Source organism: Amyelois transitella, chromosome 27 (genome assembly GCF_032362555.1).
Source record: "Amyelois transitella isolate CPQ chromosome 27, ilAmyTran1.1, whole genome shotgun sequence".
Lineage (NCBI taxonomy): Eukaryota > Metazoa > Arthropoda > Insecta > Lepidoptera > Pyralidae > Amyelois > Amyelois transitella.
In genome coordinates this window covers 2,686,196-2,703,297 of record NC_083530.1, presented here as the reverse complement: position 1 = coordinate 2,703,297, position 17,102 = coordinate 2,686,196, and the positions used below count along the sequence as shown (strand labels likewise).

General features: G+C 33.1%; 1 protein-coding gene across 2 annotated transcripts in view; it reads right to left on the bottom strand.

Moving 5' to 3' along the window:
• The window catches only part of LOC106140763 (putative uncharacterized protein DDB_G0282133), a 71,093-nt gene that overhangs the window by 34,540 nt on the left and 19,451 nt on the right, over window positions 1-17,102 (bottom strand). The window contains exon 1 of one of the 2 annotated variants that reach the window (XM_060951998.1): window positions 10,060-10,219. The exons of the other annotated variant lie outside the window; for it this stretch is intronic. The gene's annotated coding sequence lies outside the window, so the exon portion shown is untranslated. Of the gene's footprint in view, window positions 1-10,059; window positions 10,220-17,102 lie in introns of those variants that run through there. 2 annotated transcript variants of the gene reach the window in all.

The following is a 17,102-nucleotide window of genomic DNA, read 5'->3' as shown; positions in this document are numbered from 1 at the left end:
TCTAAATAAAAATCATATTTTTTGTGTTCCTGTTTCATCGCCAAAACAGCAATATGGGGGGGAATATTGCTGTTTTGGCGATATGTTTCAAGTACAGACAGACAGAAGTACAGAAGCAACAGCTAGTGTATAATAAAGTTATATGTAACTGACTACATATAACTTTATTATACACTAGCTGTTGCCCGCGACTTCGTCCGCGTAAATTGTAGACTAACAAACCAAAAATCTTTTGACGTGAGAATTACGCATGTTATGTGCGGCAAAACCAGGATATTATCAAACTGATTTTCACTTATATTTATATGTTATAGGTATAATGCTGTCGTGCAATGATAAATGACTTTAAATTTTAAATTTTGTAACTAATTTGCAGGCAAACTCATGCCTTGAGTTCATTCAAATGACGATAACTTTTTTTTAGTGAACCGATTTTGATGAAACAAAATGGAAATGTTTTTCTGAGTTTAAACAATCGTTAAAGTTTTAGGTAAATCGGTTCAGTATTTTCGGAGACAGGTGTTCATACAGACAAAAAAATAAAAAAAAAATTTGCATTCATTACTCGTATTTATTCTAAGTGTCCCTCTATCCATTTCAGTCAAAAATACTAAATGTACAAACAAAATATTTTTACTGTTTTATTATATGTATAGATATGTAAGTATGTATGTACCTACCTATATGCATTTACCTCTATATGTATCGCTAACCTATCACCAAACAGTAAACCTTTTCACCCAGTGCAACACCATAAATAAACGCATTCGCAGTTCGCACCTATGCCCTGTGGAAATAGCACTTCCCGTTTGAACAGACACACACTTGGCCAATTGTTTACATTGCCAGTTAACGGGTTCATTCGCTTTATTCGGATTTCAGATTTAAACCGATCGTCCAACGACAACTAAACTATCTTAGTAGTTTAAATTAATTAGTACGCGTGCGACGCTGAATTTACGCGCGAATAACTGTCGCTGTTTCACTTTTTATTGTGACGTGAAACGGGATAGCGATAGTTTTTCGCGCGATAAAAACGGCGTCGCTCGTACTAGTTGTGTAGAAAAGTAACTAAACTATAACAAACTAGCCTCTAACCCCCTTGCCGTACCCCTCTTACGCCTGTCGCTAGTCTTTATAGTGAGCGTTATCGCTAATGAATTTATAGCTTATTATTTGATGGACGAATAACTTTAATTGTTATGCCGTGTGGTTTCCGACACTTAAGAATAGAACTACTCTATATCTTTCCCATGGATGTCGTAAATAGCGAATAAGGGATAAGATTACAAAATTGGGATTTGGACTTTTAGACAATAGGCTAGCAACCTGTCACTATTTGCATTACAATTCCATCACTTTTTTGGTTTCTGGTCCTTTTTAACTATTGGCTCTGTCCAGCCCGCAAGGGATATAGAGTTTGGCTTAGTTTGTTCGCTGTTTTTAGATGTCACTTAAGTTAATTTTACTGTGGACGATCGGCTACGTTTGAGAACCATGCTAAAACCCATGGTTACGCGTGTGTAGGAATTCCAAAAAATCTTATTATTAATAATAAGAATTTTGAGCTAAATTCATTCAAAACTAGCTGTTGTAGCTCCATCCCCATATAAAAATTTCAATTCCCGTACCTCATTATATAGGAAAAATCAGTACCTTCAGTTTGTCCTCGGATAATAATATATCTGTTTTTATAATTTTTTAATTTGTTTTTATGTTTTTATAATAGATTTTCGCAAATACGACTACTATAAGTAACGATAGACGTTTTCACGCGTACGAATTCACGGGCAAGGTCTTAAGAACAAAAGGTCTAACTAATTATAAAAAAATCCTAACCTAAAATAAGTTCGTTACGACCATAATTCTCCGTCTCACGTCACGCCATACAACAAAACCTCTTTGTTCCCACAATTAATCCATGCTTCCTGGTTCCAAAACTGGTACCAATTTGTCCCACTTTTAGACAGCTCATTAGTCCAAATGTGACGAAATAACTCGTCGTCAGATCCAGGACTAAGTGACGTTCTCAACAAAGTTTGGGAAGACAAATGGTTTGTTTCCAAAAGAAGTATAAGTATATATACATATATAGATAGTGTTTAGTATATAGTGCCGTGTGGTTCCCGACACCAATAGAAAAAAGAATAATACCACCACCTCTTTCGCATGGATATCATATCTACCTTTTACGACATATATGGGAACGAGATGGGGTGGTCCTATTCGTTTTACCTATTGGTGCCGAGAACCACGCGGTCGTTTTTACTAAATTGTTAATATATCAAAAACTTAAACATAGAAATATAATTTTTGTTATTCTATTCTATTTGGAGAAACTACACGGCACATAAATTATACGAGTATATTGTTACTGAATCATTTCACTCATATTAACTGAAGTTCCTTTAAAAAAGTTAGCAATAACAAATGAAGGTCTTTGCGACAAACGGAAATCAACAGCAGTCCTTGATTCAATGACCTGGGTCACCCAGCATCGATTGTATCCAGTAGGTACCTAGAGGTTTTAACTGCTGGTTCACTCTTACGGGAAATGTCTTTTAACCTCTTTTAAGTGTGGCTTAAACCTGCTGAAATATATTTTATTTATTTATTTTATTTGGAAAACATACAGTCTTATATCTTATACAAAATTTCATTAAGTTACTTTAGACCATTTACATGTTTTCGCATAAGTGTAGCCAAATGTATAAGTTTAAAGAGGTTTTTTTTAAGAAATTTTATCGATATTGACGGTTTATGCAACAACTTTAATTAAAAACTATATCTATATAGTCTCTGTATCAGTAGATATATATATTTTTTTAGTACACATAATTTTCATTTAATAAGACTTAGAACTTGTTAACTAATATAAACTAATTAAAGAGTTACTTATCTATGAAACCTATTTCTGTTTTCTATAGAACAAGTGGCTAGCGAGGGCAGACATAGACGGTGGCGCCATCATCGCGGCGCCGGCGCCGGCGCATGTAAAACCACGACTACACGATGTAAATCATTTTCATAGCTTTTTATAGCGGTTTTCTGCATTAGTCAAAGTTGTTCTCGGAAATTTATACGATTTTATTGCTCATATATTAAAAATATATATTTAGTGTAAGTAAAACGTACAAAAAAAAATTACCCTATCATAAAAATATATTAGGTTGGTGTTAATTTTAGAGTGAAAACTATTGCATTGATACTTTATCGACACCATATGGACACACTATTGGCTTTAGCACATTTTTTTCCATAAAATGAGAGCACTCCCTCTCTTTCCAAAAAATGTAGACCATGGATCGGCTAATAAACTTGGAGTTCTTCTTTTAGGCAACCTGTCACTATTTGGTTATCAATTACATCATTAAGCCATACCCCTGAAAAGCGGCCTTTCAGTCTTTGCGAGACTGCTGGCTCTATCGTGATTATATGAACATATCAACCTATTTTTTTTTACTATTTTGACTAAAATTAAAAAAGGAATTCTTGATCATGCATCCCTACCCTAGTAGAAATATAGTGATGTGAACTCGCGACGCGTGTGCTAATCGCTCGATTAAGATATCGATCAGTCTTAAAACAACAAACTACTTATTGCGCTTACAGTAGAATTATTATGTTCAAGGGATGCTACTAAATACGCGTTAGTTATTTTTAGATATTCTTTGAGGCTTTGATATTCTTTCTGAAACGTTAAATTTTTATACAAGTACAAGGTAAACTACGTTGTACTAGTATAAAAAATTTTACCTTAAAATTTAAACTTATATATTTTTTCCGGACAAGTGTTTTAAGTCTGCCACTCTGACAATGAAGAGTATCTTTTGTATTTATTTATTTGCAGGTAACTTTTCACCCTTTAAAAAAAAATTCCAATACAGTGTCCTCATAGGTGCAATATTGAAATTAAGCATTGTTGGCGACGCTTAGGTCTAACCTGAGATAAAGAGACGAATAAATTTATAAACTTGATAAGTTTTATTTGAATTTGATTGGCAGAGTAGCGTTAGAATTTACACTGGCTGCATCATATTTTTTTGTAAATAATTTCACAACATATGTTCATACATATATTCCGCTACGTCAAATTAATTCTTTCAACCGGTTTTTCACAAGAAAAACGTGACGAAACATAAATTTCCGGATCCCGGAATGTCGCAAGCATACCGTAATCCAGCCGGTATTTTATTTTTGCGGTACACGGCGCCACTTCTTGTAGATGCCAACTCATTAGCATTTTTTATTCTGGGTTGCCATGTTCAATACTTGGAATATAATCTCGTGCTAGCAATTTCAACAATCTTTAAAACCTTTTTCACATACACGGTTAGATCAAGTCAGTATCAATTAAAAATAGTAGATAGAGTCAACAAACAATCTTGCAAATAATAATAGGAAATAATAATATGTAAATTCCTTGGAGAATGGTATTGGTACAATTTTAAGTAATAATACGATAAGTGTAAAAAAGTTTAGATATGTATACATTTTATATTTAATTTCATCTAATTTCATCCATTCACCTTAACGTGGCGTCTAATTATTGCGACTTCTGGCTCTATTTGCCCCTTAAGCGATAAAGAGGTACTATATATGTTAACTGCAAAGAAAAATATTCCAAAGCAATACCTACTTTTTCTTTGCATAAAAGGCAGCTCAAGTTTCTGCTGTCTTTCATCGATAGCACAGATTGATCAACCAATAACAAACTTTCCCGCCGTTTCCGTACAGATCTGTCATTCCTCTACAAATGTCATAAAACACACCCATCATTATTGTCTGTGGTATTGTCATAGACTTTCACTCCATGCTCGATGTGAAGCCATTACTTTGCATGAAAGTAATAATACTTTGTAAGTAGACGTTTGTCAATGATTACAGGTCGTTATTTATCCGATTATCTTTGACCCTAAACCTCGTTAACAATTGCTGATCAAATGGCATAGGCAATGACTACACTTACAATAATAACATCGATAAATTAAGCTTGGAAAGTGACGGTTTGATAAGTAGTGCATAAAGATCTGGCACATTTTTTATATCTTGCTGATATATTTTTGTCCTTTACTGTTAGTGGCTTAGAAAGCTAAGGAAAGTAGCTGTTTCAAAAGGTATTGACAAATATATAGTTGCCTTTATTGAACCTTTTAACTTTTCAAAGTTTCTGTTAGAATGTATGTTAATATAAATCCTAACGGAATTTCTTAAATCGGGTCAACCATAACTGTCAAACATTCACCCTATTCAGATAAACGGCTTTAAGAAAGAAAGATTTCAAAGAAATTTCAAAGAAGTTGTGGAATTACATTCCATACCGCATTATTAGCATAATCTGCAAATTATCTCAAAGCAACCATCTACATGTCAACATTTTTAACAATCTTTCAGAATTTTTCCTTTATTATCTGTGCATTTACCAAATGATTCGAACTTCAAAATTTAAATGTAAATAAATTGGATAATTATTCGTGTCCGAAATGCATTGTAACTGTAAATTCCGTGGGCGGTATATGGCGCCCTATAACTGATAAATTCAACATAAAATCATGAATAACGGTCGGTTTGTTACAAAATAAGCTAATTTTAACGATAATCCGATCGTTTGGAGACACTTTACCACTAATAGGTCCAAAGTAGGCTAGAATGAAAAGGTTTAAATAAATTACCAAATATCAAATCAAATCACGAAAGTATTGTTTTGGTACATTCGGTAATATATTTACAATTATATAAAGTTAATAAATCAATGAAGATTCAAATTCAAAGATAATAAAAAAAGTCTTTTAAATTGCAAAAATAATATGTATGTAAGTACTCTATAAAGACTAGCAAAAAGTAAGAAAGTAAGTTACCTAGTCAGTTACTTTGAAAAAAATATTTATATTGTGCATACTGCATAAACCCATCCAGGTAATAAAAATCATTGTTTGCATGATGATGGAACACAAACTACAAGTACAAAATACAATTTGCATTGTTATGACGTAACCGATATAATCGATAACACGATTATTACATCACATCACTATTGACATAATTCAGTTGATGTAATGTTGCCATTTTAAAAAGCTATGTTTGGACAAGGCTTCGAAATATAAAATGAGATAGTATCACAGATCGAAGATATTTTATGGTGTGGAAATACTTACCTAGTAGGTCGGTACTTAAAGGGTTTGACATGCGAATTGCGTATATGTCATCTTTTTGATGCAGTGACTCCTTTCTGACCTCCGCAACCGTACAGGGGAAACCTTACCAACATGGTTGCACATCAAGCTGCCTCAATGTGCAGGTTTCCTCACGATGTTTTCCCTCACCGTAAGAGTATCGGTTAGCAAATTAAACACTACGTAGATATAACCCTTAGGCTACTTGCATAAACTGGGGTGGGCTATTTCCTTATTAAGCATTGTCGTGTCGTGATGCAACGGCCTCGGGGCGTAGATAAAGCAGGGTGGGCTAGCGCAAGCATTTCTTAATGTTTATTCAGACACGCAGTAAATGTCTTGATTTGGCACGGCAGTTATCTAGATATTGTTTTCTTTATCTTAAATAAGTGCCGAGAGGTTTCCGTTTCTTTAGAATAGTAGGTACGATCGCGTTCATATCTGCAGTCATACTTTTAAAATTCTTACGGGTTAAAATAGCGTGCACTGTGGTTCCACAAGATACACACACACATGCATAATTAAAAAGAATAAATATTCCATCAAATGAATACGGTCTTTAATACCAATGATTACTAAGTAAAACAGTTTATTATTCTATGACATATAACATAACAAAACAGAAAGAGACGGTAATCAACGATGGCCGAACTGGGCCCGATAATTGTCGATCGAGATATCGTCGTCTCTCATTATTTGCATAAGATTTGCCTATAGAGGGAAGCCTGCGACTGCCAGACTTATATCATTTCAATAAGGTTGAAAGTTTGTCTGAACACGACCCTAACATAGGTAGTGGTTCCTTTGAAAGTTATTGGGTAGCAATTTTATTACTTCGTGTGAGCAAGTGAGATCTAAGATATATTAGATAATCTCGCTTGCTCACACTCGGTTATTCTAGTTACTAGCGTTACTTGGATTCCGAAGTTATTCAAGGAATTTCTTTTTGTCAATCAAAAAAAAAAATTTACTGTTACTTACAATTTTTAATGTTTCAAGGTGCCATTTGAACTAAGTAACTGACTGACTAACTAACTTACTGATATCTAAGAATTACAATACCCGTGTCTTCAAACACGGAAATCAGCAAGAAATATTAAACAAGAGGGAGCAAAATAAAACATTAAATAATTAAAATTAGTAAATTTTATTGAAACAGTTTACCTATAGTTTTGTTTACATATTGATGATTATATAAAGCTATACATACAGCATATTACACTAATTGTATCATCTACTTATCTCCTGTTATTAAGGTTACAGCTTAATTATTCGTTTTCATAAAGAAAAGATATTGAAGCTGTCCTTAAAATACTATCTAAGTAATTAGTAATTTTAATATAAACTGGCAGAACCTTTCACGCACTATATGGACTCGATGCACAGGGCAGTTGTCTTGCACAAATGATATTGTTGGCATATCATCAATCGGATAAATACACCGCACAGTTGGTAACATGGTTTCTTCCAGCACTTGCACATAATGAGCAGCTGTACCGCGTCCTGCTATCCACACCTGATCCCCAGGTCCAGCAGCACTCATCCAGCGCCACATATTTACAGATATGCGTCCAGACTCCATATTTGGCATAATATTTTTTTCTTCATACCGAGTTGCATTTCTTCGCCATAAATGAAGCCTACCGTGCTGCGATGACGTAAACGAACTTTTCGTCCGTAAATATCGCTTTTTTCCAGTCAAAATCCAAATACTGCCGAGCAAATTCTAAACGTTTTTGCTTATTTATTTCGGATAAATACGGCTTTCTTGCTGGCTGTCTGTGGTGTAGTCCCTCACGGTGCAAACTCGACGAACAGTTAACCACTGATGTGTCGAACTGTTCCGCAAATGTTCAGGTCGGTATGACGCCATTATTTCGTACTGTTCCACCATGGATCTCCACTGTGTGGCGTGTCGCTGTGTTGATTAGCGAACGACGGCCGCTGCCCGGTCGACTTTTTACACTACCCTCTTCTTGATGGCGCGTTACCCAATGGTTCACCGCTTGTTGTTATTGTGTTATTTGTGTGAATGTGTGAGTGATAGCGGTGACTGCAAGCTATAAAGTTTAGCGAACTATGACTGCAATTATGAACGCGACCGTACCTCTCTATATCTTTGCCATGGATGTCGTAAAAGACGACTAAGGGATAGGCTTATAAACTCGGGATTCCTTTTGTAGGCGACGGGCTAGCAACTTTTCACTATCATCATTATTGTAACTGCACATAGTTCATTATTTTGTAACTGCATGGTTCATCTTACTTCATATTTTTTAACTGTGTAATTCTATGTGAGAGAGAAAAAGTAAAGATTTATTGTTATACTATTTGAATCTCAAGTCCATCATAAAATTACATCTGTTTTTTATAAAATAAAAGTTGCCCGTGCTTACAATAACTAAAAATAACGAAAACAATATAAATGAAAATATATATATATAGATATCTATATATGTAATTTACTTGTAATTTATTTAATTTACCCTTAATAAACCCTTGTTTATTGCGCATGTCTTAGTCGCCTTTTGCGACATCCATGAGAAATACATGCAGTGATTCTTATCTTTAGTGCCGGGAACCACACGGCACATACATTTAAATAACATATGATTACTTTATGGTTCTTTGAATTACTAACAGTAACAGAAGCTAGTAACAGAAATAGGATACTCGCTAGATTAATATCGTATTTTCGTGCTAAAACTCAGTTAACACAACTTTGACTTATAAATCACAGGTTGAGACATGTAGCTCTAATTTCAACCTTATTGTAACCCCTGTTAGGTGCATTATGGCATAAAACTTGCAAATTAGCGGTTATGCAAATTTCGACCTTAAGTTAATATTAGTATGGAGTACTAGTACCTATGTTTGTTTATATCACGTAAATTTTGTAATGAGTCATTATCTTTAGTATTCATAGAGGTTCTTAATGTATGTTTGTCTATATGTATACTACACTTAGAAAGGATTTCCCGAAATTCCCGCGGGAAGAGAAAAGTATTTATTTATTTTTCAATTCAATTAACCTTAATTTTTTTTTTACCAATTAACAAATGTTCAAACAATATTGACTGAAACAAAAACTGCAGCAGTCATCTTTAATCACCACGTACAACATCTATAGGAAGAGATGGAAAAGGTCTTATTCTATTCTACCGGAAACCACACGTCTTTATCAGCATTGAGAGGAAACATTTATCATGTGAAATTATCAGAAAAACAGTAATTAAACACTTGTATTGACATTTCATTGAATTCCGATAAGATTGTAAGCTCCGACGAGCTTGCATGAAGAGAGTGATGACTGTGGATGTAGCTTCGGAGGTTCGTGGTTACTGGATAGATTTATTCTCTGCCTACCCCTCCGGGAGAGAGACGTGGTTTTTTATGTATATCAGTAGGTAAAGGTAGAATTCAGGTGACGAAACTTCAGACTGGTATGCTTTCTCTCATTTGAATTCTTTTAGGCTTTGGCATTTTTTAGTTAAGTTTATTTTTTTCCATGAAATCTAAATTTAAAAAACGAAATAACGATTTTCTTAACTTATGAGAATTAGTAGTGGAAAAAAGTAAAATAAACAAATACTTACCTTACTTAGTTCAACTGTATTTTGTTCTATAGATAAGCCCTGACCCCAAATAAATGTTCTAGAAAGATTTTCTTTAGACTTTTAATTTTTAAATTTAATAAAAACATATTTAAAACAACATCATCGTACTTACCTACTTTGATAATAGTTTCACCCTTTAATTAGGATTTATTCAAATGATAGGCATATAACAATTACCAACATAATGTATATATAAATCGCAATAAACATTTTTAGAAAAAAAAAATTTAAGTCTTGCATAAACAAATTTGGCTGAAAATAAGACTCACCAAAATCGAAAATCAATCCAAATTTAAACAGGCACAGATCACAACACTTATTCCACCAAATATAGATTCAAACCACATGCGGATTACACTTGACTACTCGATTTAGACTGAACTCGCGCACATGTTGCTACTACAAAATAATAAATTTAAAAAAAAACAAAACCTACACAAGCGTCATTCGTCGCGCGAGAAACTCAACTGATGAATCACGAAAATAATACCAATTAAATGCTAGGACATTCGCAATTTAAATCCACCTAAATACGATTCTCAACCTTATTTCTTTGCAATAGCAATTCTGTTGTTTTCAAACGGCAATATGAGTAGTGACGCCATTTTTTGTTACGTGTCAAACTGGTTTTATGAATGAATCAAACACCTGGTTTTACGAGTAACCTGCTTTTCTGTTATTTGATACTACAGAATTATTTATAAGGATTACTGCAAATATGTAAGTGGTTAAAAACCTTGACACTAGCTAACGTTATCAAGAGGTAGAAAAGCTTAATTTTTTTTAAATTCAATTTGATTTAACGAATACTACATTGGTGAATTGTCTTATATTTTGTTTATGCTAGGTAAGTACTTATATCAGGACTAACCCAACGATACTAGAGAACCTACCTTATCAATCCTTCAAGCCACGCCCTTAAAACTGACTTAGCACATTGAAACTGTGTTAACTTTAATATATGTATTGCACTTAAATAAAATAGAGCTCTGGATATTTATATTTACTTATTACATTTAATGTTCTAAGCGATATTAAATATCAAACCTTTTTTAACCTTTTGGGAATTCCTGCTAACAATATTCAACGAACATACCTACCTATTCTGATGAAAAAATAAAACAAAATTTTCTTCTGTCAAGTATATCTTCTGTGAAATACCTCTATCACTCAGATAAATTTGATGTTAAGCAAAGTCTGGTGGACTTTGCTAAACATCAAATTTATGATGGTTAAAAGTTTTAATTGTTTAAATTTAGTTGAATAATTTATTTATCATTTATCTTCTTTCGCACCAATCATTGGAGCAAAAAATATAAATAAAAAATCAATTAGTCGTAGAACAAATTTTTCGATTTCGAAACGACCTTCCAACACATCTTATATTAATTCCAAATCAATTTTAGTGATGGGTCTGTAAGGTCGTCTCCAAGATAAATGGGGAGACCTCACGAGCAGATTAACTAAATGCGATTAGTGATGTGCCACTTCAATCGATATATGATTGGAGTCGATTTAAATCGAGTTGAACTCAATAAAGCAATCAATTTAGCTGTTTCTTGTAGATTCATCAGAAACAGTTATTATACGAATTCATTGGTACTATTTGTTAACGTCAATCCTGACTCGCTATCGATATTCTAATAGATTGGCGATATATTATTCATTCTGAATTCCAATCCCGTATAAGTATATTTATCTATTCATACTAATATTTTAAAGAGAAACAGCTGCATTTATTTTTATATTGAACACAATCAAAAAGCACTGGATCGATTTTGATGAAATTTGACACAGAGAACTAGTTTATTTTTGGAAATTTCATCAGGAGCAAAACCCTAGGAAAGTTTAAGAAATTTGTAAATTCTAATGACTTATTCCATAACAATAAACAAAAATTTTAAAATTCTATGCAACTTTTCACATATAGTTGTGTCCTTTAGGTGTTGCTGGGAAAGTGCAAAAGTTGCAAAAGTCTATTTCGTTTATTTAGTAGTTTGTACTTAAACATAATCCAAACATAATTTAATAACGATTAGAACATTTTTAAAAAGTACTTAAATAGTATTCAATTTTTAGTAATTCAAATTTAAGTAATTATAATATATTTTTAGTTATTTATTTATAGTTATTCAAATTTTAGTAATACATGATGATAAAAATATAATTTAGTATCATCATGTATTAAATCAAAATTCAACACTAACTCAAATTCTCGTATCAAAAATTAACCATAAATTATCTTAGTCTATGACCATTACCATCTTAACTACGTCATCGAGTTAAGCATTGACCTCAATTTGAATGTACATAGGCAGAGAGATAGGAACTTAATTTATAATTTCAATTAATTTAAGTTATCCTGTAGCGCTTTAAAACTTTTAAAAATACAAGCTTCTCCCCGGGACCTCACCCGCGAGAATTTCAGAAAAAAATGTTATATGTACATACATGCATAGTCACGTGTATATCCCTCACGGGGTAGACAGAGCCAACAATCTTGTAAAGACTTGACGTGATCCGAACGTGGCCAACGTTCGGCTGTTTGGCTTAATGAAAGAATTGAAATCCAAATAGTGACAGATTGCTAGCCCATCGCTTAAAAGAAGAATTCCAAGTTTAAAAGACTATCCCGTAGTCGCCTTTTACGGCACCGATGGGAAAAAGATGGAGGGGGAGTGATCCTATTCTTTTTTCACGCGGCAATATGTGATATGTACTTTATGTTATTCAAGGTTATATTCTCCCTGCGTACCAAATTAAGAGTATATTAAAATGTATCGAGTAGGTTTTGCGTGGAAAAGTAATACATCCTTCGAAAAGTTTAACATTTAATAGTATTATTACATTTAAAAGGATGGTTTTCGCTTTATATATAATTATTTATTATTTTCCTTTTCCTAACACTAATATAACTTCAATTATTAAGATCAATATTGAGTGAATATTGTCTTCGATCATATAAGTAAATCTCGATCGAAGAATACAGTACAAACAAGAATATAATTTAAACCAAGATACCTAATTAGTATTAAAAATATAATGTTTGCATAATGGGCTATGGGCATTAACAACATTAAAATAGTGTTTTTTAAAATTATAATTGAAAAAACACCTATGTAAATGTTGTACTTATGATAATTTCTATGCTTACATATTCATTTAATTAATAAAAAATTTTTTTCAGTATAATTTTCAATCTAGATAAAAAATATTATCATTTATTTTTTCAACAGCAAGAATTGGTGTGAGATCTCGAACTAATCTAACTAAACTAGCTACGATTTATTTAATGAATTCAAACAAGTGAAATGTGTGTCAACATAATAGTATAAAACAATACTTAGTCCAATATGTGTTTGCAATCAATTTGTTAACGAGTAATCTTGCACAAATTTTTGGATAGCAGTAACGATTTTCAAAATTGAGCGCCATTTTAATATATTATTATTAATGAAAATTACTCTCTAATGCTTACTCTCTCTCAATCTCATCATTGCGTGTTTCCAGTTGTACCTATCATCCGCCACGTGCTTCGGAGGAGCCTGAGGTCCGCTCTCAGACTTTTATCTTTCTACTTCTCATTTCCTAATACAAACTTAATATTAACGAAATGAGTGCATAGAGTTTGTTTTTCTTTTAATGAAAGGATCCGATTTAATGGAAGGCACATAAATTAAGAAAATTATAAGGAATAATATAGGCTTTCTTTTTTTGCGAAGTTCGAAGAGGGAAGATCTAGGCGATTTTTTTTAATGTATCTATCTACTAAATATAAAAATTCTATTTAGATAATATCTACGAGTAATCTACCCCTTGCTAGATAATACAAAAATATTTTATATGTAGGTAGGTATTAGATTTCGTATACTTTTAACACCAATAAATATTTAATCATACTACTTCAAAGAACTCTTGTTACAGAAAAAAAGGATTTTTTATCGCCGGTTAAACACGAGTGCATTCAAACTCAAACACTGCACCGAGGTCATCGGCCTCTTGTCATATCGCACGCTAGGGCAGTGGGCCAAGTCGATAAATCATGGTATCGATAAAGATTTCGATAAAAAATGGGAAGTAAAAAAGACTTTACGTGCCAATTTGAACGTGATATAGTTTATCTTACTGCTAAATAAAGATATAAACTTATCAACTAGTGAGCTATCTTGTTTAAGTTTTAAATTAACGAGAAGGCAACCTTCAGCACGGGGGTTCAATAATGCAATTGAGATTCAGATAGTGACAAGTCATTGCCTGAAAAGAGAATCTTAAGTTTAGTAATAACAGGTGTAAGTGGTGGAGTGACAAATTCAGTATTTCATGCAACATTAATTCTTCATAACTTCTTTCGTTGGGAATATAGTGCAGTAATTTCCCATTTCTTTCTGCGGACAAGATACGTGTGTGTTTGTCGATAAAAATAACTATAACACAACACTACTCTACGCACAAGGAGTTCATAAAATAAAAGGCGAAGTCATAATATCCTGCGCTCGAGTCGCACACGTGTTCCTGTACTGAAACACAAAATAAAGGCGACACAGAAAAAATATACACACATACTTTAACCTACGCCTTTCTCGGAGGGGGAGGCAATGAATATTTCCACTTGCCATGATCTCTGCATACTTCTTTGGCTTTACCCACATTCATAATCTTCATGCGAGCTCGTCGGTTAAAGCTACTCTTGGCCTGACCTTACTCCAGGACGTCCCGGATCAAGATATTTCTGTTTGCGTTCCCGATAGATAAATATACCGAAATATTATACACTGTATAGTATAATAATACAATGTACTTCAAATTTAACAGAATGGAAACACAGAATTAATAGAAAACTTTTATTGGATTTTTGTCTAAACACTTTTTCCTACTGGCGTTAGTCTTCCGTTTTCATACTCTCTTATTAACGCTTTTAATTCGACCGACGAACTTACTTTTTGTTTTGACATTTAGCACCAAATTATTCTTGGGTAAACAAACCCTCTTCGACTATACGAAGTGGTCGTAGTTTAGTCTCCAAAATAAAATTACCCACTTCGAGTAAAAGCCTAGACAGAACCATGTCTATACTGTTTTTATTTTACAACGGAGACCCAATATCATACCAACACTAACTGTATAACGACATCGGATATCGAGTGAAACAAGATGAATCGATAAAGTAATTGAACACGATTACCTACTTGAAGCAATTTGAAATTGAAACGATCATATCAAGATGGCGTCACCAATTTGTTCCGTTCGGGGCATGATGGCGCCAAACATAATCACGTCTTTATCCCTTACGGTGAAGACAGAGGCGCTAGTTACAAGATATAGTTGACTTTCAAGTAAATGGTTTATTGTTGAAGTCGAATTCATAGATAGAAAGTTGGTAATCCTTTCCGTTGTGAAATTTAAAAAAAAACTTTTACATAAATTTTAATAACGGAATTCTCTGTGATGCGATATATAGGTATTTAGATATAAAATCCCAAGCAAGGGTTGACACTCCAAATTTACACAGCCCCGTTGGTCGTGGCGTAAAATATGATAAGTGCAGAATCAGAACTCGACAGCGTAAACTATTGTCACAAAAAGTTAATGTTATAACTTTCGAATTAATAATAAAAGTATGCTATTGTTCGTTTTCAGGACAAAGGCGCAGGAAATAGGCTGTAACTTCATTAGCATAAAGAATTTTTAAATTGGGCACCTTGTCTTTTGACTCCCGACGCTCTCGACCTGGATTCGTACTTCTGTATTATCATTATTTTGTAACCAGCCATGTCGAGACGTGTATTTTAGGCAATTACAAAGAATTATGGCGTCTGCAGACGTGTTAAATCTTTTTGTACATTTCAGCTTAAGTTACGAAGAGGAAGCGACACGGGGAAACAAATTTGTAATACAATAATGGTTTTTGTTACTGCCACTGAATTAGATAATAATATCTAGTCTTACAAACAAAATAAAGTTTCCACAAATTAATTGGAAATCATAGTAATAACTAAACTCAAAGAAGAGCTCCTAACAAAAAAACAGTAAACGCTTTTTGTTTTTCAGGGATATTTTGATTTCCAACAAACCTAGTTAAAAATCCACGATGCAGTTGCTTGTAAATTTAAATCTTCGTTTATTACCTGTGAACAAAAGAAATCAATATTAATTTTCAAATAAGTATTTTTTAAAGCTTTTTGTCAAACCACATTTTATATTCCTCTAAATTTAAACCAAAAAATGCCTATTGTCAAACAAACCTACTACTAGTTACTCTACCGATCTCTTTCTAGAATACATATATACATTCAATCATATCTCTTCAGTAGGGGGTAGGCAAAAACTACATCTTACCATAAGTTACCACATTGCCCAAATTGTTTTTAAAAATGTCTCTTTCTTCATTGTCTCTTTAAAAAAGCAAGCATTGAGAAATTCTCTTTATTGAAGTCGGTAAACCATTCCAAATAAAGATTAATTTGCATTTGTCTGAGAATGCTGAACGCTACCGTACCGATATAGGTATATATGTACATTGGTCGTCGTTGCAATGTCGTACGCTTAGCTTCCTGATTCTTTGTTTAAATTGCACTTATTTTATAAAGCAATGAGTACATTATGTGCAGTGTTACCAACCGTAAAGTAGAGTAAAACTGCCAGTCATTAAAAAAACTGTAAGTATATTAAAGAAAAAACTACATTGGATGAAAATTTAAAAAAATATATCATAAAACTTAAAGGTCTGAGGAACCATGGGCTTGGGCGATACTTACCTACTACAAAATAGCGCAGAATTTTCAATTTTTTTTTTTTTTCAATTTTTTTTTATGTTCGTAATGCAATTAAATGTTACATCTTATATTACGCCACGATTCGTGCATACTTCTTTTGCTTCATCCACATTAATAATTATCTTCATGATAGCCTCTCGCCTAACTGACTGGGAAATTAATTTAGAGAAATAAATAACAATTAAATAAAATTATTTCTTCGTTCATCTGTCTTCGGCTTGCAATAACTATTTATGTGTCTTTGTATACCTATAAAGTTATACGGGAGTGGTTTTGACCATATATGATATCAACTAAGCCCATAAATAATCCATTACTTTACAATACTATTATTTATCTGTATTCATTGTGGTATGAAATAAAGAAATTAATTTATAGTATACCTGGTAATATATGTATGTGCCGTGTGGTTCCCGGCACCAATAGAAAAAGAATAGGACCACTCCATCTCTATCCCATGGATGTCGTAAAAGGCGACTTAGGGATAGGCTTTATATACATTTCTATTCCTGGGATTTCTCTTTTAGGCGACGGGCTAG